At 48.5% G+C, this 26,934-nt stretch overlaps 1 protein-coding gene across 1 annotated transcript in view; it reads left to right on the top strand.

The window, feature by feature from the left end:
* Positions 1–26,934, top strand: part of RHOQ (ras homolog family member Q) — a 36,034-nt gene that overhangs the window by 1,705 nt on the left and 7,395 nt on the right. The gene's annotated exons all lie outside the window — the stretch shown is intronic.

Genomic DNA, 26,934 nt, shown 5'->3' with positions numbered 1-26,934 from the left:
GGCAGAAGTTTCCACGTGTCGTGCAGACTTGAATCCTTGAGGACATGTGAACAGCTGAGGGGCTTAGAGAGTGTTCTGGCAAGTGTCAGTGCAGTTTCCTTATCTTAGGATGGAAAACATACCCTGTTCCTATACTGTGCCAGATGCTCAGCACTGAGTTGGCACACTTGGGTAGGTGCTCAATAAAGGGGATCTTTTCTTTGTAGCTTTTCTAGATTTGGTTTTCAGAATTGTTGTACCAGGTTGGATTCCGAAAAATGCCTTGCAGAGGGTGTCTTGATGTGGCTTCTGGTTTCTAAGCTGTTAAGTTAGAAAAGCATCTGAGGATAGAGAAGCTGTGGGCAGTGCAAGGTGCCAGAGGCCGTCCTGATTCACCAAACCCACCCAGGTCAGTACAACCAGTCCTTAGCTTGCCAGAGCCCCATTTGGGTGCCTGCCTTGTAGCTGTTAGTTACTCTATCAGAACGTATGGAGGGCAAGAGGCAGAACACAGTCCATTAAGTAAAACCCAACTTTTGAGCCGGACGGGTTGATAAATAACAGGTTGAAATCGTTGGTTGAAAAGGAGACTGGTTTTTAAATATCATCTCTAATTTTAACTTCTCTCACTACCACCTCTTCCCTTTCCTCCTTTAACTTGTCACCATGACCATTCATTTGACCACGAGCCCTATTCAAAAGGATGTGTGTATGTCAGAGCTGTTCTGTGCACATTCAAACCCAACTAATATTTACTGAGTTTCTTCTGCATATCAGGCGTGGGGCAGCCACGTGAAATATTCTTTTTTCCCATGAGCTAAGTGATAGTCTCTCTCTGTAGATGGAGAAACTGGGGCTCAGAGAAGCTAGGTAGCTGACCTCAGATCACACAGCTACTGACAGGTATTGCTGGGGTTATGACCTGGGTCTGAATTTGCCCCCGGTTGAGGTGGGCTGAGATACCGCCTGGGATGATTAGAGTCCTTGTGGGTCTGTAGACTCAGTACCTGGAACCTGGACAGCCATTCTCTGAGTGGGGGTCGTGCGCTACTGCTACAGAGGAGAGAACCCAGATTCTAATCATCACCCGAAGTTGAGCCCACTCACAAAACCAGGGCTTCCCATACGTCCTCATGATTGCTGTGTCCAGCGGAGATTGTAAGACACATACCAAATGGCATCAAACTATGAGTAAGGTTCAGATATTACTGTTTTGACCCAGTGGTGGGACATCTACTCTGTTGGCCAAGATGTGTTTTAGGGCCCCGTAGTGTTTTTTTCCCAATGTCTGGAACTTTTCCTTTTATTTATTTATTTTCTTTTAAAAGATTTAAAAAATTTATTATGTCAGAGAGAGAGCACACACACACACACAAGCAGTGGGGAGCCTGATGGAGGACTTGATCCCAAGACCCTGGGATCATGACCTGAGCCGAAGGCAGATGCTTAACCAACTGAGCCACCCAGGAGTGCTTGGAACTTTTCCTTTTAGATCAAAGTTAGTGATAATTCATCTTTCAGTGTTTAAGAGTTTATTACTAATAAGCAATCTTAGCAATGTAATCATCAACAGGATGAAGTGAGGAGTGCCTAGTGTATACCTAGCACTGTGCTAAGCGCTTAGGGATTACAAAAAAATAAATTTAAGATAGACGTCTGCCATGGCTGATGATAGCACAGAAGTGTCTGAACCCGGTATCTGTTCATGTGTGTTAAATAAGAGATTCCTGTGTTGTTCTTGGTCATTAAGTTCTCATGCCTGTATGAATCAGTATCAGATTAATCTTACGATAACAGTAATGATCAGTAAACACATAGACATGCATACACACACGTGTACATATAGAGAGACATTTTTAAGCCTCACAGACGACAGAGAAAGGCCCATGGGCTTTGGAACCAAAGAGGCCTGGGCTCAGATCTCCACCTTGCTGTACTAGTCATGTGATTCTGGCTGTACTTAACCTTCTTTGTGATCTAGTAAGAACGTGGATAATTCGAAACTGTGCTGCAGTGTTGTAGACTGGCTTAAACTGTTTCATGTATATAAAAGCAGCTGACACTGTTCTTCACTCATAGTAGATGGGTATAAATATTACAAGAAATTATTGTACTGTACTCTGGGCAGCTTTGTTGGGGGAGGGGGGTCACAGGGGAAGAGAATAGTGTATTATGTCTGGAGTTGATAGAAATTCCACTAGATGCCAGATGCTGGAACCTTCTCACCCCGAGGTATGGAGCCAGCTCCTACTTCAGGATTCCCACAGTCCCCGCCACTGGACCCATGGATGCGGGCCAGTGCTCCCTGCTCCACAAGCCCTGTGGTATCAGATGGTGTCCTTTCTCCGTCAGAGCCTGTGTGCCCAGTGACGGGAGAGAGACTTCGGAAAACTAGGTGTTCTGTGTGCACTTTGAGAAACAAGTGCGGTCTGTAGGTTTCAGTCTCTTCCACTTGGGGACATAAGAAGGGTTGAGGAGGAAGCCCACAGCCCTGGAAAACGTCACTTTCTCTCCATAATCTTGGCTCAGAATGTTCACTCACTGTATTTGACTAACAGAATCAGTGCCTCCCTTGAGTGGGAACTTCCAGTCTGTGCTTGCTCTTGGTCTCTTTGACCTCAGTCAGGTTCAAAGCTGTAGGTAACATTAGCCCAATTTTCACATTAGGGAACATAGAAGATGACTGTTGTGGATGACCTTTGGCCTTTCAGAGGAGGTTGCTTCCCCCTTGGCCTCTGGTTGTTGGCAGAGGGAGGGGGAGGGAGAGGGAATGATGAACATGAGTGCGTGCTGGGCTGCTTTAGTCCGCGTCATGTGCTCTGCCTGGGCACATCCCTCAACATCCCCAACACCCTTGACCAAAGGGAAGCACCCTCTCTTGCTTGGCAAAGCCCCTGGGTGGCCCAGGAGCAGCTCTGACATTTTGACCGCCCAGCATTTTGGAGTGGAAGTTGAGGGCAGTGGTGGCTTCCCCGTCGCCAGGGCCCTGTGGAGGGGTCTGGCTTCCGGCCTGGGTCTCTGTGGAGCTTCTCCTTTCTTGCCGGTCTCTCAGGACTGCAGTGGAGGCCCTGTAGCAGCAGACCCATTGTCCATTCAGGGAGGGATGGGGCCGGCAGTGTTTTCCTTCCTGCCTCGGTGCTGTTTGGGGCTCAGGGGAAGTGGGAAGAGCTCTCGCTCTCTGTGGGGTGCAGAGCCACCTGGCAAATTGCTCTTGGGCTGCGGGTTCCAGGCTGATCTCTTCATCCTTGGCAGGAAGGCAGAACTTGAGACTCTCAAGCGGGAAGGACTGGCGTCCGGTTTATCCCAGGTCCCAGAATACCCACCCACAAGAGGGTGTGTGTTGGGGGTGCGTTTGTGTTCCCTAAAGTTCCAGATTTATCCGCTGCCTCTGTGTGTGGAAGTCCATATGTATGCTTTTGGGTGTGGTGTTGCTATGTCTGTTGACTGAAACACACACAGGTTCAAGGATGCATACATAGAGCTATAAATAGCTTTAACTTAGGTGTCCCTGGGGTTGGCTCTTCAGTGACAAGTGAGATCTGTTTCTTACTTGACAGAGCCCAGCAGCTGTGGCTGCCCTCCAAGCCCTCTGGGGAACCAGGGAAGTACTTCCCCTCCAGAAGGGAATCTCCAGGGGAGGCAGCCTTGGAATGCCCCATCTTCTGTGTTTCCTGGGGTGGCAGGCCCCTAAAGGCCTCGTAGAACAGGAAGGGACCAGGGGGAGGGCCGCAGTTTGCCACTCATTGGGCTTCTCCTGCCTTCAGGCAGGCGTCCTCTGGTTACCTGCCGAGGTAGACTTTTGCTAGATGGGGAAATTAAGAGTTAAGTAGGCTTATGGGAACTAGACAGAGAGGCCTTTAGGAAGAAGGTTTTCCTTCCTTTGGAAGGGGCTTGCAGGGCGCATCGGTAGGGCGTGGGAAGCACACACTCGCACTTCACGGGCTCCAGGGGCCCGCAGCCCGGCACTCTGTCCTGGAAGTGCCCAGAGAGCAGACCCTGGGCCCCAGCGCAGCTTCAACAGGTGAGCCGTGGGTACTAAGCATCCCGGTTTCCCTTAGTAACCTACTAGATTTGTCGGCTGTGCGTTTTCCCTCACCTTTTTAGAAGCTATTTATATCTCCAGCCTGCACCACATCACACGTAACGCTGGTTTCCTCCCCTGCATTGGGAGGGTGGACGGCCTTTGTTGCTCCATCGCCTCTGCAGTGACCCAGTGCTCCGCGCTCCCCTTGTTGTCACTCTGCTCAGCTGTTTGGGATGTGTCAGCTCAGACCGTGGTTGTGCAGGCAGGAACCCCGGGGTGGGGGCAGTCTGCGTCCTCTCTCACTGGTTTCCGTTTGTGTGTACATGGGCCCTGTCCCCATCCTCTGACCCATCAGGCTGCCTCTTCCACATCGGTCGTGGTGGTCTTGAGGTTTATGGACGTTTGTACTCTGGGAACCAGTGCTTCCCAGCAGGTGTATCAGAAGCAGGTGTTACAGGTGTGCTCAGATCACATCCTGTCCACCCCGGGAGGGGTGGGGGGCCTTGTGCAGCCTCAAGAAGCCTGGGCAAATGTTGTCATTTCTATGTGTGCCCAGTGATGAAAAAGATGGGAGGCATTATTTTACAGCTCGTGGGTCAGAGGCCTTATGGGGAACTGGGTGTTTGCGGTTTTGTTGTGGAATTTGGGGTTTCAGGAGATGAGACCTAATGGTATTGGAACAAGACAGAACAAAGCAGCTTTCCATGGAGGTGTCAGTTTCCAGCAAGGACACATGGCTTGGCAGCAGTGGGTAGAGGCCTCCAATACAGAGTAGCAAACTGCAAGGAGGAGGGAAGAGAAGAAGTTACAACAAAATAGAAACCAAGACCACACAGGTCTTTAAAACCTGAAATTGGTGAGTCTCAGCTGGATTTCCTTTTCCCTTGAGCGGGCTTGGTTTTGCCCTAATTTGGCAAGCCTGGATCAAGGAGCAGTTCCTTGCCCTCAGCAGTTTGCTGTTCCTCTTTTAGTTTCTGGCAGGCAGCTGCTTGGTAGAGGAAGCACGGGGAGGCTGGTGGGGAGGCTGGGCGGGCTGGTGGCCCCGGGCCATGGTGGGTTCATGGGCGCTCTCCCAGGATTCTTGGAGAAGAGTTCTCCCAGATCCACTGCCTGCCGGGCTCTCTGGGGCCGCTCCTCAATCCCTCTGAGCTCTGTGAAGACTGTCTTTCTCTCCTCACCGATTCCAGCCCTTACTAAGGTGCCCAGCACATGGAAGGCATACGACAAATACTTCTCAGAATGAGTTGATTTTTCTTCGGCCATCAGCTCATTTCTGTGAAAAGGTTAACCCAAGACTAAGGTGAGAGCCTTTAGGTGATAGCTTCAGGCACAACCCGTTGCTTGGAAAATAGCTTTAAAACAGTCTACAAGGGTCAAAGGAATCCCAGGCTCAGAGGGATGCCCAGGCAGCCATTACATCCCCACCGAGAGCCTGGAGGTTTAGTAGTCACCAGTGGGCCCGTCCCCTAGAACTCTCGTGGGCTCAGGCCTTTGCAACTTTCCTAGGGCCTCTCACATCTAGGTCGCGGTGGTGTGGGTTTGGATTCTCCAGACCAGCTCCGAATCCCACTCCTCTTCTCTGATGTTGTAAGGCCGGGGGGCCAGCTGGCTCCCCAGCCCTGGTGCACGGGGGCGATGATGTCTGCCTCCCAGGGTTGCCGTGGTCACCCTGCGTGGTGGCTGAGGGTGATGGTCCTGGCCGGTGCTGGGGGCCCACACCAGCTCAGCTCCCGTGATGTTGATGCAGCATTGGCTCTGTGTTCCATGGGAGGGGACAGGAGGGGTCAGATGGCCTACATAGCTGGGAAATCTCATCCTATGAAACCAACTGCTGCATGGTCCCTCCCCCAAAGAGGTGGCAGAGCTGAGCTTTGTGGAAGATGTGGGCTTGCGGGAAGAGGTGGGAGAGAGTAGAAGATACTGGTAGCAGCTGTGAGCCCCCACGCTGCACTGCCAGGGCTTGGAAATTCCTTTTTCTCAGCTGTGAAATGGGGATGGTAGATGAACCACCTCGCAGAGTCATTGGATCAAACCAAAGCTTCCAGTTCTCAGGCTCAAGGCCGAGGGGTAGGGCCTGGGACGGGCAACCCTCGGCTTGGGTGGTCCCTTCCAGCGGGAGCCATCCTGCCCAGCAACTTCACTGCTGCCCCCCCCCCCCCGCGCCCCGCCACCACATACAGAACTCATGATCTCGTCTCTGTCCCGTGAAGGAAGACAAGGGGGAGCATTGGATTGAATGAGGTCACGCGGCAGAAGGTCACCGGGAGCTTGTATTCTGGGTGGGGAGGAAGAGGATGGGGAGCACAGGCACAGTGGGATGTACCAAATGTGTCCATGTGGCTCCCAGATCCCTAGTATCAGTGTCGACTTGTGGAGCCGGGCTGATCATTAAATGAGGGAGTGTTTCACCCAGTAACTGACAACTTAGTAATTAGAGGGATATTAATCTGGTGCTGTGTTGCTTGTTGATTTTAATAGAAAGAACAGAAAGGGGAGGGGAGGGACTTTATTTTTTGTTACTGTCTTCTTTTCAAGTGGCTGGTGGGAGCAGGGAACCAGCCGCCTCTCTCCCACTCCCCAGACTTGCCAGCCCTGCCTAGACTCAGGGTAGAATCTGAGGGTTTTACTAACGACACACTCCCCACTGAGTGGTATTTTATAGACTGCAAAGCATGTTGCATTTGGTACCTCCCAGATGCTTCTCGCCTGCTCTGTGAGGACAGGAAGCAAGTGGTGTTTGCCTCCGTTTGCGGGTCGGGGAGGTTAAGGACGCCTTCCAGGCCATGAAGCTGGTGAAAGGCAACAAACAGCAAGCAAGCTGTCCTTCTCCAAGCCCTGGGTTCTTTATGTTAAATTCCTCATGCTAATCAGCTCCATGGTGTTAGATGTCTCTTTTACATCGCCCGTATTCCGTCGTTGAATTTTTCATGCAACAAGTACGCTGGGAGAGCATCGCTTTTCCAGATGGAAGAGCTGGTGGAATGGTGCCTGGTGGTGGAGGGGTCGGGGCTGCTGCTCACATGGCCCCCCAAACGCTGGCCCCCAGAAGTGAAGGGTGTTTGGTCAGTGTGTTCATTAACCCACACTCCTGCTTGAAAAGAGGCCTCCCCTGGTGGTGCAGGCGGCTGAGCTGTGGGTGAGGATGCGGAAGCCGCTCAGTGCCCTTTGGGTGCAGGGAAGGGGGGACCGGGAAAGTTCTGTGTTAACTTCAGCTGGCTCTCCTCCAGCCCAGGAGCCCCCTCCCCAGCCCTTTGCATCTTTGCCCTTGTTTGCCCCTTGTTTGTGGCCTCCTAGCCTGGACCTGACATGAGCTTGGTCACTGGGGACCGCCAGGCTGGCCAGCTTTGGCCTGCCACAGTGCCTTTTCTGTCCCCATAGCGCTGCTCTAGGCCTTCCTCCCCCTAAGAGCTCCTTTTTAGGGGAAAACTGTTTCCAAATGAAACATTTCCAGTCTGTCCCACTTACAACTGAGTATTCCCTGTTTACAACCAGAGACTGCCTCTCCCACCCCTGCTCATTTTGTTTGCCTTCCTGAGCTGTCCGCATGGACATGAGCTCTGCAGGGACCCCTTTCTTCCGGCCCCATGCGGTAGCCCCCGTGGTTTTCAGGACGAAATGAAAACCTTCATGCAGTCTGTCAGCAAACCATTGGGGAGGACCGCATCTGGGTCCGAGCTCCCAGTTCAGCGAAAGGGTAGGGTCCTCACCCTGTTTACGGGGTGGGAGGGCAGAGGGGCCCGCTCTGGTAGGAGACGGGCTGCGCATGAGAGCTCAGCTCCGTAGGGGTTTGCCAGGTTGATTTGTAGGCGCAGGAAGTGCGCAGCTCGGATTCTGCCCTGTCCTAGATGCTCAGCAAAGTTTGAGTTACCGCCCTCCTTCTCAGATGTGCTCCTCGAACCGAGACCATCTCCTGACAACTTGTTAGAAATCCACTTTCTTAGAGGCCACCCCAGACCTACTGAATCAGAAACTCCCCAACAGCTCTGTTCCTATAGACCCTCCGGGGGATGCTGATGCGGGCTGAAAAGTCTGTGTTACTAAATATTGTGTACTCACTATCTCCTCATAGCAAGCCGCCTCCCCTCAGCCCCTTCCCTGCCCCCCCCATATTTTCCCCACTCCTCCCACACCACCTATATACATACACACCACACACAATACACATAGACACATACCCCCCTCACACACATAGACATGCATACACGCCACACACATGCACACTACACACACACCCCTTACACTGCATACATCCCCTCCACACACACACATATACACCATGCACATACACACACCTCACACACTAACCACACACGTGCACACCACACACACTGCATATCATATATATACATCAGAGACATACCCCCCACACCACATATACATCATACACATACACACCACACACATACACACATATACACTACACACATGCCTCACACACTACACGTGTAGACACTACCCCCTCATATACATACACACCGTATCACATATATACCACACACACACCCCTCACACCACATACACCCCCTCCACACACACATATACATCATTCACATACACACACCACACATACCGCATATCATGTACATCACACAGAGACATACCGCCACACATACCACACATCACATATGCATCATACACATACACACACACACACATATCATATACGCACCACACCACACACACAACACACATGCCTCACACACTATACACGTAGACACATACCCCCTTACACACACACACCCACACACCACATATACACCACACACATGCACACCACATACACACCCCTCACCGTATACACTCCCTCACACAGACACACATATACACCATGCACATAGACAAACCTCACACACCCCCCCCCCCATATACACACATAACCCCATACACACACACATCCAGCACACATTGCATATACAACATACATATACACACTATACACATCCCCCATGGATTTACACACCTACTCTGTGCATATACACATGCACACATTCATATGCTGGACACACATCACACACAGACATCACATACATGCATTCGCCCCCCTGGAGGCGAGTGCAGGGAACATAATTTATTTACTTTTTAACCCCTACGCTACCAAATGCAGTGCCATCCATCCTATTTCTAGTTCTGTACACATGGCTGGGACTCTTGATACTTACTGGAATGAATCGAAGCTCCCTACTTAGCTGGTTTGGTACAGATGTGGCCAAGGGCACTATCAGAAGGAACTTGAAACAGAACTTCCTAAGCTGCCCTTGGCTCCATTGATGTGCTGTCTGGCCCAGGGCACATAGTAGGCTCCACTGGTATTCCTTAATGAGGTCTAAGTGCCAAGGCATTTTTCTCCTGTGCCTTAAGTAGCTAGACAGATTGGGGCCTGGGCCCTGCTCTGTTCACTGTAGCTGAGGTTAGCACTCCAGGTGCTGACAGACCTGCCCCTGCGGACTCTGCCAGTTTGGTTTGTGCTAAATTAGTTCCAAAGCAACAGATGGGCTATGACGTCCTTTTGTATTAAAAGTCCCCAGGCAGGTCACCAGGAGCAGTTGGAGGAAGGGCTGTTACTCAGACATGCATCTCGGTAGTATTACTCTGGCTGACCAAAGCTTTCTGTTTAAGTGTCCTCTTCCATTCTCCTGGCTGGCTGACCGACCGACCGACCGACCTACCTACCTTCCTTCCTTCCTTCCTCCCCCTCTCTCTCCCTCCCTCCCTCTCTCTCTGTCTCTGCCCCCCCCTTCTTTTTTTCCCCAGCTTGTTTCAGTATAGAAAAACCATCCTCTTTCACATGGCATAATGGTTGGGATTATGAATGTGTTGGCTCAAAGTACGCCCCCTCTAAGAGCTGCCAGGGAGAGAGAACATTTACTCCTGAATGTCCAGTTCAATTAAAATTCCATTTTCCCCAGCTTACTTTTCAAAGGGCTGTCCTCCCCAGTGAGCTGGCTCAGGGCTCACATTTATTACCTTGGGCTGTTTCTAGTGGCCTCTGGCCCTGGAGGGATGGGGAAGGGGCTGGATATGAGCGGCAAGAGGAGAGAGGTGGCAGGTTCCCTGCTTCCTTCTGGGGGTGTGTGTAAAGGCTGAAGCCTTCGTCCAGGTCTTTGTCCAGATCTGTGGGAAGTGAGAAGGCCCTCCTGAGGCTGAGGTGCCCTGTGACCTCCTCCCTCCTCTGTGACTCTGGCCATCTTGCAGTTGAACCCCTTCTTTGAATTTCAACGGAGAAATTGTCTATAGGCCATAGCCTAGCCTCTGGTCTCATTCATATAGAACTCTTTCCTCGGCACCCAGATTATAAGCCCTCAGAGGGGGACTGCCCGTGGTGCCCAGCACTTGGCAAAAAGTTGGGGGATCCCAGCAGGAGGTAGGTGAGTGTGGGGTTTAGGGGCATCTGTCGGAAAGATTATTATGGAAAGAACCTCTCTGATGAGAACAGCTCATTTTAAAGGGGATTCTGATCTGTCTGGACATTACGGAAGGACATTACGGAAGCATCGCCCATTTAAGTGTAACAGAATTCATTTCTTAACTCATGGAACCCGTTAGCAGAAAGGCTGCCAGGTCTGCTTGGATAAAATACGGACCAGGGTGTGAACTGTTCTCCAGCAAGTCTGGCTCTACAGGAGCCCTGCAGTGTGTCGCCCTGTCCTGTGGCACTCTGCTAACAGCAAGAGGAGGGGAGAGCCCGTGGGCTGACCTGTTCAGCTTGGCCTGGAAGGAGGGGAGACACCAGTGCTCCCTGCAGGGAGCTGGGACACCCTGCTGTCCCACCTCACAGAGCGGCATGGAAGCATCACTGTCCAGGCAAGCTGATTCCTCTGAAATTCCTCATGGACCAAACCACTGGGTGTGTGAGTTTTACTTCTTTCCCTCTCATAAAATTGAGATATAATTCACATTCAGTGGATTTTATATATGGACAAAGTTGTGCAATCATTGCCACTATTTAATTCCAGAACATTCTCATCATCCCCCAAAGAAACCCTCTACCCATTAGCAGTCACTATCCATTTTCCTGTCCCCCAGCCCCTGGCAACCACTGAACTACTTTCTATCTCTATGGACTTGCTTATTTCAGAAGTTTCATAGAAGTGGAATCATGTAAGCCTTTTCTGTCAGGCTTCTTCACTTGGTGTAATGTTTTCAAAATTCATAGAATTTATATATATATATATATACACACACACACACACACGCACATGTGTGTGTGTGTATATATATATATATATATATATATAAAATATATAATATAGGATGTTCAGTAATTCATTTCCTTTTTATGGCTGAATAATCCATGTCTTTCCTTTTTATTCCTTTTTATCAGCCATTATTACATGGACACTCTGCCCCAGGTCCTAGGAACCCGTTTTTGGGTGCTGAGGCAGATAGTAGAGCTCTGTTCCGCATACCCTCACGCTCTCTTCACCCCTTCCTGAGCGGGGATGGAGCTGGTCTCCCATTTCCCCTTCCAGGGTCTGGTTCAATCTGTACCTCTGTTCATAGTCTCCCAACCCCCACCAACACCTTTATATCTTTATTCAGCAGATCTAAGAGTATCTGTTAAAAACACAGGTGAGGTGAGGAATAAAGACCCATCAGTAGGAATTTAGAGTCCAGTAGGAAGAGAAGATGTATACAGATGATCAAAATGCAAGTAGAAATGTGATGTGCAGGGAGGGAGAGAGAGGGAGAGAGAGAGAGAGAAAGAGAGAAAGAAAACAATGTGATGTGCCGTGAGAAGGTGGAAATGGTAGAACGTGAGGGGTAACACAAAGGCATTGCACTGCCTGGCCACTTGCCCAGAGCCTCACAGATAGTGAGGCCATTGAGATTCAGAAACACAACCCAGGCACTCACGGATCATTGGGTCCATGGGTCTGATTTGTGTTAACTCATAAGAGATCCAGATATAAATGAGGTTGCCAAAGGAGTAATTTACCATGTGGTCTTGGTGGGAAAATAGACACAAGACATAAACCAAAAGCTCCCAAAAGAGGAAAAGCATACAGTAATCCCCCACACCACCCGGGGTTTTGCTTCTTGAAGCTTCAGTTACCCGTGGTCAGCTGCAGTCCGGAAGTGTCCTCCTTCTGACATGCCATCGGAAGGGCAGGAGTGTCCTACCTAGCGCTACGTCATAGTGCTGACTTACGGCATCACCTGGCTGCATCTAATCACGTGGGCATTTTAGCATCTCACAGCATCACAGGGAGGGCAAGTCCATATCTACAGTAAGATATTTTGAGAGAGGGAGAGAGACCACTTCACATAACTTTATAGTATATTGTTTTATTTTCTTATCAGGCATTCACTGAGGATCTTGAAATGTATCCCTGTGGATAAATAGGGACTATTCTAGCCAGTGAACTTACAATATGCAGAGATAATGCAAATAAAAACTTTTCATTTTACCTATCAAGTTGGGCAAGAAGGGAAAAATTGATACCCAGGAGTTAAGGAAGCTGATGCTCTGTGCACCACTGTTGGGAGTAAAAGCGGACCCAAACTGTTGAGGGTTAATTTGGCAAAGATCACTTCAGGGATCCATTTCTACAAATTTACACCAAGGAAGCATTCAGAGTACACAGATTTGCAAAGAACTGGTTTTTTTTCATGATTTTTAAAATAGTGATAAATTGTGAACACATCAATGCATATTAAAAAGCAATTTGTTAAATGATAGCATGATGTGTATTAGGATAATCGCAGCCATTAAAATCTGCTTTCAAGGGATGCCTGGGTGGCTCAGTCGGTTAAGCATTTGACTCTTGGTTTCTGTTCAGGTCATGATCTTGCGATCGCGGGATCAAGCCCCGCATCAGTCTCCGACTGAGGAGTCAGGGAGGGGGGATCTGCTTCAGATTCTCTCTCTCCCTCTCCCTCCTTACTTTCTCTTTCTCTCTCAAATAAATAAAATCTTTTCCAAAATACCTGCTTTCAACAAATATTTAAAGATAGTAAAAAGGCTAATGATGTGTTATGTGTAAAAGAGCAGGGATCAAAACTGTGTGTATATATATATATATATATATACACACACACACATCTCATGATAACAACTTTGAAAAATACCCATATATGTCATATATGAAGAAAAAAAATTGGAACAAAACTGTCAAAATGTTAGTGTTTGACTCTAGGTGGTGATACTGAATATATGTAGAAATTTACTTCTTTATTCTATTTTCCTCTAATTTTTAAGAAGTCATTTCATTTTTTTAAAAGATTTATTTATTTGACAGACAGATCATAAGCAGGCAGAGAGCAGGCAGAGAGAGAGGAGGAAGCAGGCTCCTCGCTGAGCAGAGAGCCCAACGCAGGGCTCCATCCCAGGACCCTGAGGTTATGACCTGAGCCAAAGGCAGAGGCTTAACCCACTGAGCCACCCAGGCACCCCAAAGTCATTTCATTTTTATTGAAGTTGTATATGCACATAGTTTAAAGGGTCAGCAGTTCTATGAGAACCTTTTCCAAAAACAATAGATCCCTCTCCACTTCCCCTACAGAAAAGTCATTTCCTACTCCCAAATTAAACTTGTAGCTGTTGAATTTGGTAAAAACTACCCTCTTTTTTTTTTTTTTAAAGATTTTTTTATTTACTTATTTGTCATAGAGAGAGAAGTGAGAGCAAGCACAGGCAGACAGAGTGGCAGGCAGAGGCAGAGACTTCACACCAAGAATGAGGACCTTAGTGCTTGTGTATATGCCTTCCACTTCCCATTCCCCTTGCGCAGTAGCGAGATGGTGATTTCTGTTCGATCACTGATTGATGTTTACATTCTTGTCACTGTGTCATCACAGTCGAGCCTTGCAGTGTGCTATAATTACGCTTCCCTTTTGTACCAGATTTTGTTCCCTGGAATGAGTAATTTTATTGCCTCTTCCCTTGCTTTTTTCACTGCATGTTTCAGTTTTGCCCCAATCTTGCAATTCCATGCATTTGGACATGTTACATATTCTACCAGTTTCTTCTTGAAGGCATCCCTCACCAGTCCTCTGATGTGCCCCAGTCTGGGCTGGTTGCCTCCAGCCTCCTACACAGCTTGGGATTTCCCCTACCCATTATGGGATGGCCTTGGGCTTTGTCTCTTGGATTAGATCCCTTTTTCTCTTTTTCATGTCTTGGCTTATTCCTTCATTCTGCGAGGGCATATTTTTATTAGTTTCCTGAGAAAAGGTGCATTGTAGGCAAAACTTTGGACACCTGGTATTTCTGAAAATGTTTTTATGTCCTGCAGATCTGATGGACACTTTGAAAATTGATTGGAAACCTGTCTCTTCCTTCTCAGCATTTTGAAGGCATGGTTCCATTGTCGTCTTGCTTTGATACATGCTGTTAAAAAGTCTGATGCCAATCTGATCCTTGATGTGCTATCAAGAATTTCTTCCACATTTTACCCTCCTGAAATTTCACAATCATGATATTGGGGTAAGGTCTAGCTAGCTATCATGGGCCCTTCCAATCTGGAAACCCATGTCCTTCAGTTTTGAGAAATTTTCTTGGTTTGTTTCTTTGATCTCTTCATTTCCAGTTGATCTTTTCTGTTACACTACAACTCCCAGGATTTAAATGTTGGAGTTCTTGGACTGGTCCTCTAATTTTTTAAATATTTGTTCCCTCTGTGTTTTTGCTTTGTTTTAGGGAGCGTTCCTCAATTTTACCGTCCATCCTCTTGTTTCTTTAAATGTGGTTCTATTTTTTTTTCTTAATTTTATTTATTTGACAGAGAGATCACAGGTAGGCAGAGAGGCAGGCAGAGAGAGAGAGGGGAAAGCAGGATTCCCTCTGAGCAAAGAGCCTTATGTGGGGCTCGATCCCAGGACCCTGAGACCATGACCTGAGCCGAAGGCAGAGGCTTAACCTACTGAGCCACCCAGGTGTCCCATTGTGGTTCTATTTTTAATTTTTAAGAACCTTTTCCTGTTCTTTAGATGCTCCTTTTTCTTTTCCTTTGGCATCTTCTAAGTCTAGTTTGTTTTGCTTTTTTGATTGAGTGTCTTTTCTAATTTCTCTAAGGATGTTAATGATAGTTATTTGAAGCTTTATGTCTCTTTGCATAGTATCACATTTGGATCTGTCTTTAATGGTCGTTCCTCAGAGGACTTTTATGAGAGTGGCACTGGGGCATGTGGGAAGCTCTGTGCGTATGAGTGAAGTTGGCTGACTCTCGTCCTTACTGAAGGTCAGGATTTCCGTACCTCAGCACTCTCGATTTTATTTTGGGCCAGAAAATTCTTGGTTTTGGTGGCCGTCCTGTGTATTGCAGGACATTTAGCAGCATCCCTGGCCTCTTCCCACTAGGTAGGTGCCTGTAGCATCTCGTCCCAGTCATGACAAGCAAAAATGTCTCCCAAATGTTCCCTTGAGGCAACATGACCCTTCATTACCTCTGGCACCCCCAGTTGAGAACCATTGCTAGAGGTGATCTGTTGGGGCCTTTTCACTGGGGACTCTTCAACATCAGATTTTGGTCCTGCCCTTGGGCTACTCATATTCCTTAGAAAAGAATCTTCCACTCTCCTGTCTGAGGGGTTCAGGCATGGCTGCCACCATTCTGGGAAGCGAGTGGTGGAAGCAGAGTAGTGGTCTTAATTTTTAGCATGTGTCCTGACCTTGTGTTCAGGACGTTCAACTGGATCTTGCATCCTCCCAACCAGGGGACCCTCTGTTCTACCCTCTGCGGATACTACCTACCCCCACCTGTTGTCAGGGTTGGGGAAAGCACTCACCATGATAGAGAACCGCATCTGGAATTTAAATGCTGTGTAAGCAGACACACGTCATCCCCTTGTCCATGGCTCCAGCTGCAGTCCACCTGCAGAAGAACAGGCAGCTGCCCTTCCTACACCTTCAGGGGGCTCTGTCTTTAGGTGCCTCCTACCTTCCTCTCATTGCTGTCCTCCTGAGTCTGCTAAGTCAAGTCCCACTCATTCTTCCTCCTCCCAGCTTCTAGAATTGTTTTGCTCTTGTCTCCTTTCCTATTTGCTTTGTCCCTGTGGCTTTATGCCTTTTTTTTTTTTAATTACCATAATGTTAGAGGATTTTGGAGCACTCAGAGATAAACGCATGTGTTCAGTTGGCTGGGATTTAACTAAAGTGATCCCATTTTTTTTTTTTTCTTAGTTAGAAACATAAATATGAAGAACAAAGTTAGAGTGATGGATATGCTTTCCGGTGCCTGCTATCCAGTGCAGCTTTCCTTAGCATCAGGGGACTTGGGGAAATGAATTTTGGCTTGCTTGGGATGGAGGCTTTGCAACACACAGAATTAGAAATCTTAGAGGAAATGTATATTTTCTCTAGGTCCTGGAACCCTCTGATGAGCTTTTCCTTCCACAGGAGAGTGTGGCTCTCTAGTGACTATGATCTGTGTGTCCACAACAGCCAGTGTCTTAACTGTCGGCAGAGCTAGGTGGATACTGATATTCTAATTATGCAATTTCTTCTTTACTAGACTGTGCAGAGTCTGTATAGACCACGACTTTTCAGTTAACCTATTTTTCAGCCAGGCCAAAACATGCTGTATTAGGTTATAGATTTGCTTAGATACATTTCAGTCCCCTTGATTAGATTTGGGTGTTCTCCAGTGTGACCCACATTGCAGATGACTAATAACAGCTGCAGTTTGATTCTCATTAATCTAATTTGCAAAATGTAGCCTAGTGTCTGAGAATTAGGGTGTCCTTGGGTGTCTAGTTCCCTTGACTTAGTCACGGTACCTACAGGTATTAATGACAGCGGGAGGCGGGCCGGAGCACTTCCAGCTCTGGGGACGGGCAGTTTTCTTAGGTGAGAAGATGGCCCCTGTGTATGGGTTTGGGATGAGGAGGGGACACAGGCAGGACAAGGCATCACAGGCCAAGAGAAAACACAGAGGGAGACGCATAGGAGAGAAGCAGAGCGCCTCCATTGGGTGGTCATCAGGGAAGCTGGTAGTCATAAGTTAGGGAGGAGATTGGATGTCAGTGGTGGCTAGCCTCCACCACCAGGCTAAAGGGCTTGGACTTTCTAAGGGGTCCCGTTGGGGGTGCCAGGGAAGTCTTCTGAAGGTCTGTGCCACGGTGGGAGACTAATACAGAAACATTAGATCATGCGGATTTTTCCACACAGCCTTTTCTAATCCTCAAGGATGGACAAACCTTCTCCCCTCTGAACTCCTGTGCCACTTAGCACATGTGTCCCCTGTCATTAATTTTGTGCCTACATTTGACTCCTTTGGATGTGTTGATTTCATTTAGCCATAACAACGACCTTTAGAGGCAGGTGATATTACCTTCCTGTCCTGCCTCCTTTTTTTTTTAATGGATAAGAAAACAGACCTAGAGACACTGAAATAACTTGTGCAGGTTACCCTCATGGCCCATGAGTGGGAGCGCCAGACCTCAGACCAAGCCCTCTGGCTCCCTGTCTATAATTCAGTGCCCCCTGCCCCCCACTGCCAGTGTCTTACTAGATCACCTAAGTCAGGTCATGCCTCCCTGAAGGGACAGGTGTTCTGTCTGACTTCAGGCAGCACATGACACAAGCACTGAGGGAGCCGACGTGCTGGATGGCGGGCTCAACGGGACTCACCTTAGTGGGGAGCAGCTGGTGGGTCCGGAGCAGGCACTGCGCAGGTCCCCATGCAATCTGGCCACACCGTATGGCCCACACCTCTAAGACCGAAAACCACGCTCCCCCCCTGCCCCGCCCGGCTGCTTGAGTGAGTCTCCCCACCTCTTCACCTGGTACCCTGGGCACAGCTGCTGGCCTCGGTGCCCAGGAGGGCAGGGGCAGAACACCTGTCCCCTTGCTGCCTCCAGGGTTCCATGAGGACACACGAAAGAGAATGGATACCTGAAACCACGGGAATGACCACGTATCTGGTGCTTTACTCACCAGGTTTCATTGTCGCCGGCTTCCTGATCGGCCTGGAGCGCTCTGTCTCTCTGATTTCGGTTCCCCAGCTCTTGGTTTGCTTCTACACATGCCCCAGCTCCCCGGCCAGGTTCTCTACAGTGGGAGCGCAGGCGTGTGGATTGGCGGAGCCTCTTGGAACACACGGGATTGCCGGTGCAAACGTGCGTCCGGTTACCATTACATAGCCACTGAAAACTGCCTGCAGCTGTGAGCAGCATGAGCCTGCGAGGCCACGGCAGCCGTGCCATGGTCCAAGTGCAGTACAGTTTTAATAAAATGCTGCCTTCTGGCCTGGACTGCCACCAGCTATGCACTTAGGAAACCAGCAACACTTCTCAGTGTGCTTCCCACAAAGTTGATTCACTGTTAGCCCTCCTTTGCCACCTGCTTATTCCTCTGCCCCAAAGCGGCTGAAACCGAGTGGACAAGGAACCACCCCGCGCACGGTCATAAGCCAGCAGCCACCACATCCGCGGGAGAGCCTTTCCTACTGTATAGAGCTCCTTCTCATTCAGTCTTCCCAACACTTACTCCTTTTTCTAGATACAGGAAAGAAGTGGGAAGTAACTTGCCCAAGGCCACACAGCTAGTAAGCCTGTGATTCAGAGTTTTAAAAAGTCTGTGTCCAGAGCCTATGATGTACAGCCTGGTCAAAACAAAGGGGCCAGGAGAGCCCTAAAGTAGTTGTTAGGACGGCGTTCCTGCCTCACTTCTGCCCCACTCTCCTGCGCCTCTGGATGCGGGAGGAGCTTCTCCAAGCCTTGGCTTCTTCCTCTGGGAAGTGGGAGCTGCCCTACATCATAGGCTAATGGTGCAGGATGAGTGGGAAAGCTGGAGCTGGCATGAACGCGGGAGCAAGCTGCCCTTCCCGGGGCTGGGAAGTGAAATAAGGCTGGAGTAAGGTGGTGTGGTTACTTGCTACAAGACTGGGAGAGCTCTGTTGGGAATCTTCTGTAGTTCAGAGCTGAAGGGGGGCAGATAAAGGAAGTGATGCAAGGCAGGTAGAGTCAGGGATATAGAGCGCTCCCCAAGAGGGGTAAGCCTTGCTCAACACTGGGAGCAGCGTAGTGGTGATCTAACTCAGGTCCCCAGGACTTGATGCGTTGGGTGTTTCTGCCCTGTATTTCAAAGAGATCTCTGTGAGAATGTGTCTGTGTGTCTGTGTGTATGTGTGTGCGTGTGCGGGTAGGCACGAGGGCTCCACTTTGCATACCTGTGGACCGGTGTGTATTTTTCTGAAATTAAGGTGAAATTGATGCAACATAAAGTTAATCATCTTAAAGTGTGCCATCCAGTGGCACTTAATACATTCACAGTGTCGCAAACCCAGCACCTCGATCTAGTTGCTAAAGTGTTCATCCACCCTAACCTAAATTGTGTGTTTTTCCAGGGGCCTGTTCCGTGAAAGTGTATTTGTCAACTACATTAGGTTGCCCTGATTTTAACTGCCCGCCCCGAAGTCTTCTCGTCTCGGATGGCAGGTTGCACTGTATGTTTGGCCAAGGAGTGTGGTTCAAGTACTCGGATTCCAAATGGGCCTGTTAGTCATGGTTTAGCTCTTCCGTGCAGTTTGGCTGCCTCATTCTGGGCATGGAGAGAAACCAGCATTTCAGGCTTAATCGGAGTGTCGTTCCTGGGGTCTTTTCTTGCCATTTGGCTGCTTGTCTTCCTAGTACATTAAAAGCCCAGGAGTAAGTATCCATGTCAGTGGGTGTCTTCAGGCTTTGAGAGCATCTTCCCTGGCCTCAAAGGCAGAGAACGAATGGTGGGTGTTAGTCCCCAGCTGAGGAAGATGGTGTTTCTCCTGGATCTGGCTCATCCCTAACTCCCAGTTCTGTGTTGGCTGTCTGTGCTCCATGTGGTACCCCCAGCCCCCGCTATAGGAGGCCCAGGTGACCTGTGACCCAGATGTGGATGGGCCCCTGGGAGTGTCTGTCCTGGGACTCACATATGCCTCCCTGTGTGTGGCTAGCCCTGGGGCAGCACCTGCTCCACTGTGGTACAGGGACCAGAGCACTGGCTGATGTAGAAAGGAGTCCCCAGATAGTCTCCATGAGCTGCAGAGATGGGGCCAGTGAGGGACAAATCCTTATATACTGATGGGGTGGATGGGGGGAGGGAAAGCGACGAAGAGGAGCAGCCGGAGGAGACGGAGGCGGGGGTTGCTACCTCAGGTAGTCTAGGGAATACTTCATTCTGATCGGACTTCTCAGATCATGTACCCGCCCAAACACCAGTGACCATGACCCTGGGGATCGGTAATGAACCCCGTGGAAAAATCCAGGGGCTACTTCATTCTGATTGGACAACCTAAGTCAGGTACCCACTCAGGAACCTGACAGTAGCCAGTGGGACTCCAAGACGGCTTAGTCTAACCAGGGATCACCTTAGCTGAGTCTGGACTCTGAGGCCGTGGAGGCATGCCTTGGGGTGAAGGAGAGATGGGGCTGAACTAAATCGGTTTTGGAAGGGCGGAAGCAGGAGAAGGGTGCTGGGTAGACAGTCAACAATATCCTCTTACCCAGTTACAGTAAAGGTCAAGGCACTGAAGAAAAGGCAGCGGCGAAGAGCAGTAGCAGGAACTAAAAATGCTGCAAGGATCTCGGTCTGAGGCGCCATTACTTCAGGGCTCCCGTCGCTCAGGCCAAAGGGTTGGACCCCTCAGTGCATCACAGGAAAATTGCCTTGATTGCAGGAGGCAGTTTGATTCTTGGCTGAAGGCGGTGACAGCAGTGGGAGAAACTAGCCTGTTGCTGGAGAATTCACTTGCTCCACCTTCTCCAGCTTTGTAGCTAGCCTGGTGCAAGCCAGCGGCGATCCGGCAGCCGGGAACCTTTTGGGCTTCACCTTCGAACACACCAGCCTCATTCATGCAACAATAATTTGATAAGCCGCTACTATGAGCCAGGCTTTGAACTGTCCCCTGCCCTCAGGGAGTCTGTGGAGGATTCAGACAAGAAGAGAGCCAGTCCGGTTCTAGTAGAATGTAAGATGGCGGGAGGGGCCCAGGGTGCCAAGGAAGCACAGAACAGTGGGTGTTAGTCTGAACTGCGGGTTCAGGGAAGGTTTGTTGGATGCAGAGATTTTTAGACCAAAGCTTGGAAGCTGAATAGGAACTACCCAGGTAAAGAGGTTTGGGAGGGGAAGGACAGTGGGCGCCTGGGCAAGGGGCTCTCTTGCTAAGTATCTGGGATGTCTCCGGGTCTGACACCTGAATGAGTGGTGGTATCTTTCACTGAGAGGGCGAACATAGGAGGAGTTGCACGTTTGAGAGAGAAGAAATTATTGTAATGCGGAAATGTCGAATTTGGAATGCTTCTAATTTAGCTACCAGGAAGCATCTAGACACTCAGAAGGCAGAGAGCTCCTCCACATACACTTTCCTGACCAGATACTTGACATCTGAAGCTTAATACGTCCAGCAACTGGCCTATTGAGTTTTCTTCCTCATGTGCTTCTCTACCCACAGGCTTTGTCTTCTCTGTCCAAGACATTATCTATCCATTCAGCTGCACAAGCTGAACCCTGGATTCTTCCAGAGCCCTCCCTGACCTTCAGCTCCACGTCCAGCTCGTTCCCCAAGTCTGAGTCCACTTCCAGGGTAGATCTAGAATCCTCCATTTTTCCAGCTGTCGGCCACTCCCACTGGGTCCATGCTATTATCTTCTCTAGGCTGAATTACTGTCACAGCCTTTCTCCAGCTCTCCAGTCCACCTCTAATTCATTCTCCACAAAGCAGCCTGAGTTGCCTTTTAAAAAAAAATAAGTTATACCACTTCCTCCCTGCCCCGAACCTTTCCATAACTTTCCATTGCAATGGCTCTGATGGCCCAGGATGGCTTCCTTTCCAGCCCTGCCTTGTCTGTCACTCTGGCCTTTCCCCAGGACCTCATCTGTCTGTCAGGGTGATTCTGCCCCAGGGCTTTTGCACATACTGTCCAGTATCTGCCTCCTTAAACTGCCCCCCAGATCTCAGGTTAGAGTCTCTCCACCCAACAGGTCTTTCCTCACCCTTAGACTGAACCTGGCCTCCTGGGTTATTTTCCCTCTGAGCAACTATCCTGATTTGCATTTCTTGTCACTTTGGTCTCATTTTGTTAAATGCCTGCCTCCGTGCCTCAACTGTGTCAGATCCATTTCCCCTGTTCATAACAAACCTGTCTCCTTTCCTCTTCCTCAAATGAAATCTGCAGGAGGCGTACTTGATACACATCATTTTAAATCAACGTAACATCTTACGACAGGAAGGAGAATAAAAGGAAAGTCACAATAAAAATATTTATTTCAGCATTAAATTCCTAAGTTTCCAGGTCTGAGTGCTCCACAAATCACAGTGAAGTAGTCAGATGCCTACACTTGCAGGTGGAATGACCACGAAGGCCCAGCTATCGAGGTTGACGAATATAATTGTGTCTTATTGGTAGTTCCACGCAAAGAGCGATATTGCCTGTGGTGTGCCGTTATTCTTACAGTAACGCGCAACTCCTATTATGTTTTGAGCCAAATAAAGTATGGCCTCCCTTTCTCCTTCAATTTGCACTGAAGTTACCATCCTAGAAAATTCATGAAAACCGCGCAACAAATACTTTGTGCTTTTATGTACAACAGAGTTAGGTCCTAGTTCGGGTCTTTATAAAAGGGTCTGTCATGTTTATCAACGCCTCGCAGTTGCTCACTAGTCCTGTGGTACCTGGGACCGTTATTCGTTACACAAGTTACACAGGACGCTGGCTCCCATCCCTCATGGCCAGTAGAGGCCCCCATTGGTGTTGACCATAGAAACAACCCCCACATCTCCAAAAGCCTCTGATGTGGAGCAGTCCTGCCTGAGCTGAGATGCACTTGCCTTCCCTCTGCTACCCTGTGAGCCTCCGGGGCCAGGTGTGTTTTTCACTGTAGCCTACACCGTGGCCAGCGCCTAGTGCTGGATACTCGGTGGGATAAATGAATGAATTTTCCACCACCATGAAATGTGCTGAGAAAACCCGAAAAGGAGTATCCTGCATGGGAGTGTGGCCTGACATTTACTTTCTGTGTGCATGCCTTAGGCCCGCTGACCTCCGTTTCAGGGAAAGCGACGCGTAATTATAGCTGCAGACGATACAGACTTTGAGCTCTCGGTCCTTTACAACAAGGGAAGTTGTCTCGCTGCGCACAAAAGAAATCGCGCCAGCTCTGAAGTTGTGGTTTGTCTTTTTTTGGAAAGTCAGGCTTGTGTGTTGAAGAGCTCAAAACACTTGACCAGCTCGCTCATTTATCTTAACATGTGTTTGCTATATTTATTCTCCCTTCACAGATGGGGAAATGAAGCTCGCCGAAGGGCCATATTTAGCTAAGTCTTGATCCTCTGCCTTGTGGGGTCAGCGCAGAGAAAAGAGAATCCTAACGCTTGATTTTTAGCCAGCAGTTGAAGCCTCCTCCCACATGAAATCTGTTAGTAGGGCTGCTCCCAAGGGTGAAAAGCGTGAGGCTGAGCAGTTTTAAGCGTGTGATGTGGCCATCCAGGGCAGGCCTCTCCTTCTGGAAATGAGGAAGTGCTGGTTTGCGAGGACTTGGTCGGGGAGCACGCCGTCTGTCTGCTCCCCCGTGCCTCATTTTCTCTCCTTTTTCTCCTGCCCGTCTGAACAGGACTTAGGATCAGGAGGGTGGTCAGGAGGAAGAGGGTGGTGGAACAGAAGCCAAAGATCCAGTTCACTAGCTCTCAAATAATCGTTACGTTAATTGAAAGACTGACTTACTGTGCATCAAAGTACATGAAGATGTCAGTCGCCAAAAATTAGAGGCTAAACCTTCCATTTCAAGAATTTTTGTACTTAACAGCTACTCGGGCCGGTGGTCTTAGAAATACTGCTTTACAACTGAACTAAAGTTCAAAAAATACTACTAATAAAGCCAAATATTTGGAGACCTTGAAAACATTGACCTCTTAGGAATTTCTAGCCCTTTAACAAAATTCTTTCCCTCCCCCAGTGTGCTTTAGTTCAGGGAGGGGGTGGGTAAATTCAATAAACTCATCGCAGATGCTTGTTGAACCCACTTAACAATATGCTCCTCAAAGGGACCTAACCCAGTTTCCTTGAAAAACAGTTATTTTTAAGGGGGCAGGGGGGTGGGGCTGGAAAGTGATGTTTTCATTTCACAGAGTTAAATGCAAAATGAACTCAAAAGGTGACCCAGAAACTACACAAAGGAGACGGGGCTTCACAGACTACTACTACGGAGAATGACCGCAGAAGTGGTTATAAGTTGGCCTTCTGACAAAACACTTTTCATCTTCAGAAGCTAGCTGCGGTGCACGTGGCCTCCTGGCTTTGGGGGAGCGTGCTTTGCGGGGTGGAGTGTTCCCAGAGCCGTGCCTGATACCTATTTTTGGGCTTCTTACTAGAAACAGATGTTCGGCTAGAGATTGCCGCTGTGCACTTCGAAAGTGACAGAGTTGCCCCTTTTTGTTCCACAAGCCACCAGTCGTAAGAGCCATTCTCATCTTACATTTTATCTCCTCAAGGAGTCAGGAGCTGTTCTAGACTTTGGGCATCTGGGGCTTGCCTGTTAAAGAATTAATCTGCTGTGGTCCCGCTTTTTCTCATCATAAGTTGTTACAGAGGAAGACTCTTGTAGTTTTTGATAAATGACTATTTCCTCGATCAAGCTAACATCCTGGATTCTTCGGCAGTTTAAAACTTCCTTAGAGCACTTTATAGCCTTCAAGGCATTTGTCCCTGACATTCTCCCAGTTTGTGGACAGAGACACTAAGCCTCTAAGAAAGAAGTGAGTTGACCAAAGCCACGTGGCTGGCAGTTGGCGTCTGTGCCAGTCCTTTCTGTTCAGTCAGGCACGACTAAATACATGTCTTCTGAGTCTTAGCTTCGCCTCATTACTGTCACTCTTAGTGTTTACCCTGCTCTGACTTGTGAGGAAGTGTCTGCACACTTTTGTCTTCCTTACCATGAACCCACCCTGAGCAGAGACTGTTAGAAATGTTCGTGTCTCTCCCCACCCATCAGATTCTTCCTCTTCAGTGCTAGACTTCTGCGTGTGGCCGCACCAGCGCCCCGATGTCTTCTTCTAGGCTGGGGCTTTGAGGTCCACAAAGCACCAGTGAGGCCCACAGACCCATTGTGCACATCACTGCCCGTGTGAGCTGGTTGCCTTTTTTTTTTTTTTTTCTAACATACAGATATGTTATGAGAGCGCTTTGCGCATATGATCTGAGTCTTGTCCTTCATTGCCCTGATGATTGTACTTCACGGTCCTATGCTTCTTGGATGAAGCATTTATACCTACTTTAGTTTATACTTTTCTTTCTTTCATCGTATAGGTCTTTTTTTTTTTTTTTTTTAAGATTTTATTTTTAAGTGATCTCTACATCCAGCATGGGGCTTGAACTCACAACCCTGAGATCAAGAGTCACGTACTCCACCAACTGAGACAGCCAGGCATCCTATAACTATCGTCCGTGTATACATCCTGAACTGCCAACAGAACCATGAGCCATGGGGCAGAGGGGACCGTTATTTCCTTTCTTTGTGTGTGTGTCTCCTTGGAACATCTCCCATGAGGTGGGGGCTCCGTGAATCTTTGCTGGTTGAGTTGAAAGATCAAGTGTGTGTTTAGCATGCCAGCTAACAAAGCATGATCAGGCCTACCCTGTCCACTCTGGGTGGTTTTGCTTCAGCTCTAAGTTTTGGATATGTATTTTAAATAGGCCAACACATCCTAAAAAGATCTATTTTACACAGAATTCACAAAAGGAGGAGGGAGCACCAAGGTCCAGAGGAAGGGGACCGAGGTGGTGCAGAAGTAGGGGCGCTCTTGGGCCCTGGCGGCCGAACTGTCTGTGAAGAGAGGTCTCATGGCTGATGGGCATTTGCTGCAGTTTCCTGTTTCCTGTCAAGGCCTGTTTCTTCAGGCTCTTCTTGTGGCCCGACTCTGGTCAGGTTGTAAGAGCGTGATGGTTTTCAGGGGTTCGGGCTGTCATCATCACAAAGACTCTTGACAAGAATGGAGAGCCTAATCACGAAGCTCTCAGAACACAGTTTTGAAAAATGGATAGCTCTGGTACTTCACCAGTTGGATAAGAAGCTAAAGATTTTACTAAGCCATCCAACAATCCTGTTGACCAAACTTACCATAGTTTCTCATATTAAGGTAATTGTCTTTTTTTTTTTTTTAAGATTTTACTTATTTATTTGACAGAGAGAGAGAGAGAGAGCAAACACAAGCAGGGGACCCTGCAGAGGGAGAGGGGGAAGCAGGCTCCCTGTGGAGCAGGGAGCCGGATGCGGGGCTTGATCCCAGAACCCTGGGATCATGACCTGAGCCGAAGGCAGATGCTTCACCGACTGAGCCACCCAGGTGCCCCATGATAGTTGTCTTTAATATGCTTTTCTCTACTCCTGAGAATGTTCCACTGACGGTGTGGAAATATTTAAATATCTACCTTTTTAAAACCTTAGAATTAAAATATAACTGATTGGGTAATTAAGGAGGACATTAGAGAACCGGCTTTGAGGTGTTCTTACTTTGGATAAGTGGCTATTTAAAAATAACGGCTTTTGCTCCACATTCAACTTGCTTTGTGTCGCCAAATTTCGAAATTAAGCTGGAGATGAAAGGTGCCGTATGCCTCAGCCTATTTATCCCCCAAATCCGGGTCCTCGTTGCACATGAAGTTCACTTGACATCCTGCATGGTGGGTGTAAACAGTGTCGTACAGTGATGCAGGGTACAGCCTGCTTAGGGGACAATTTATTTCTTTTTTTTAATTTGCTGTCTATTGGACTTCTAATTACTCAGGCTGAATAGAAGGAGAAAGGTCTCCCTCTTATAACTGCCAGTTATTTAGCCGCAGATTAGAGGCAGAAGTTCATTGTCCATAGTTCAGACATAAGAAGTAACACTGCCTTCCAAGGAGTTCTAAACATACTTGTCTTTGTTATTTTGTTTTTATAACTCAGTCCATCACAGTTTAATTATTCCAACAAAGTTTGCAATTTAACAAGTGTGTGGAAATCATTAGACTGATTTCCTTCC

This window comes from Mustela erminea, chromosome 7 (genome assembly GCF_009829155.1).
Source record: "Mustela erminea isolate mMusErm1 chromosome 7, mMusErm1.Pri, whole genome shotgun sequence".
NCBI lineage: Eukaryota > Metazoa > Chordata > Mammalia > Carnivora > Mustelidae > Mustela > Mustela erminea.
The sequence above is the reverse complement of the archived record's forward strand: the minus strand, read 5'-3'. Positions and strand labels throughout refer to the sequence as shown.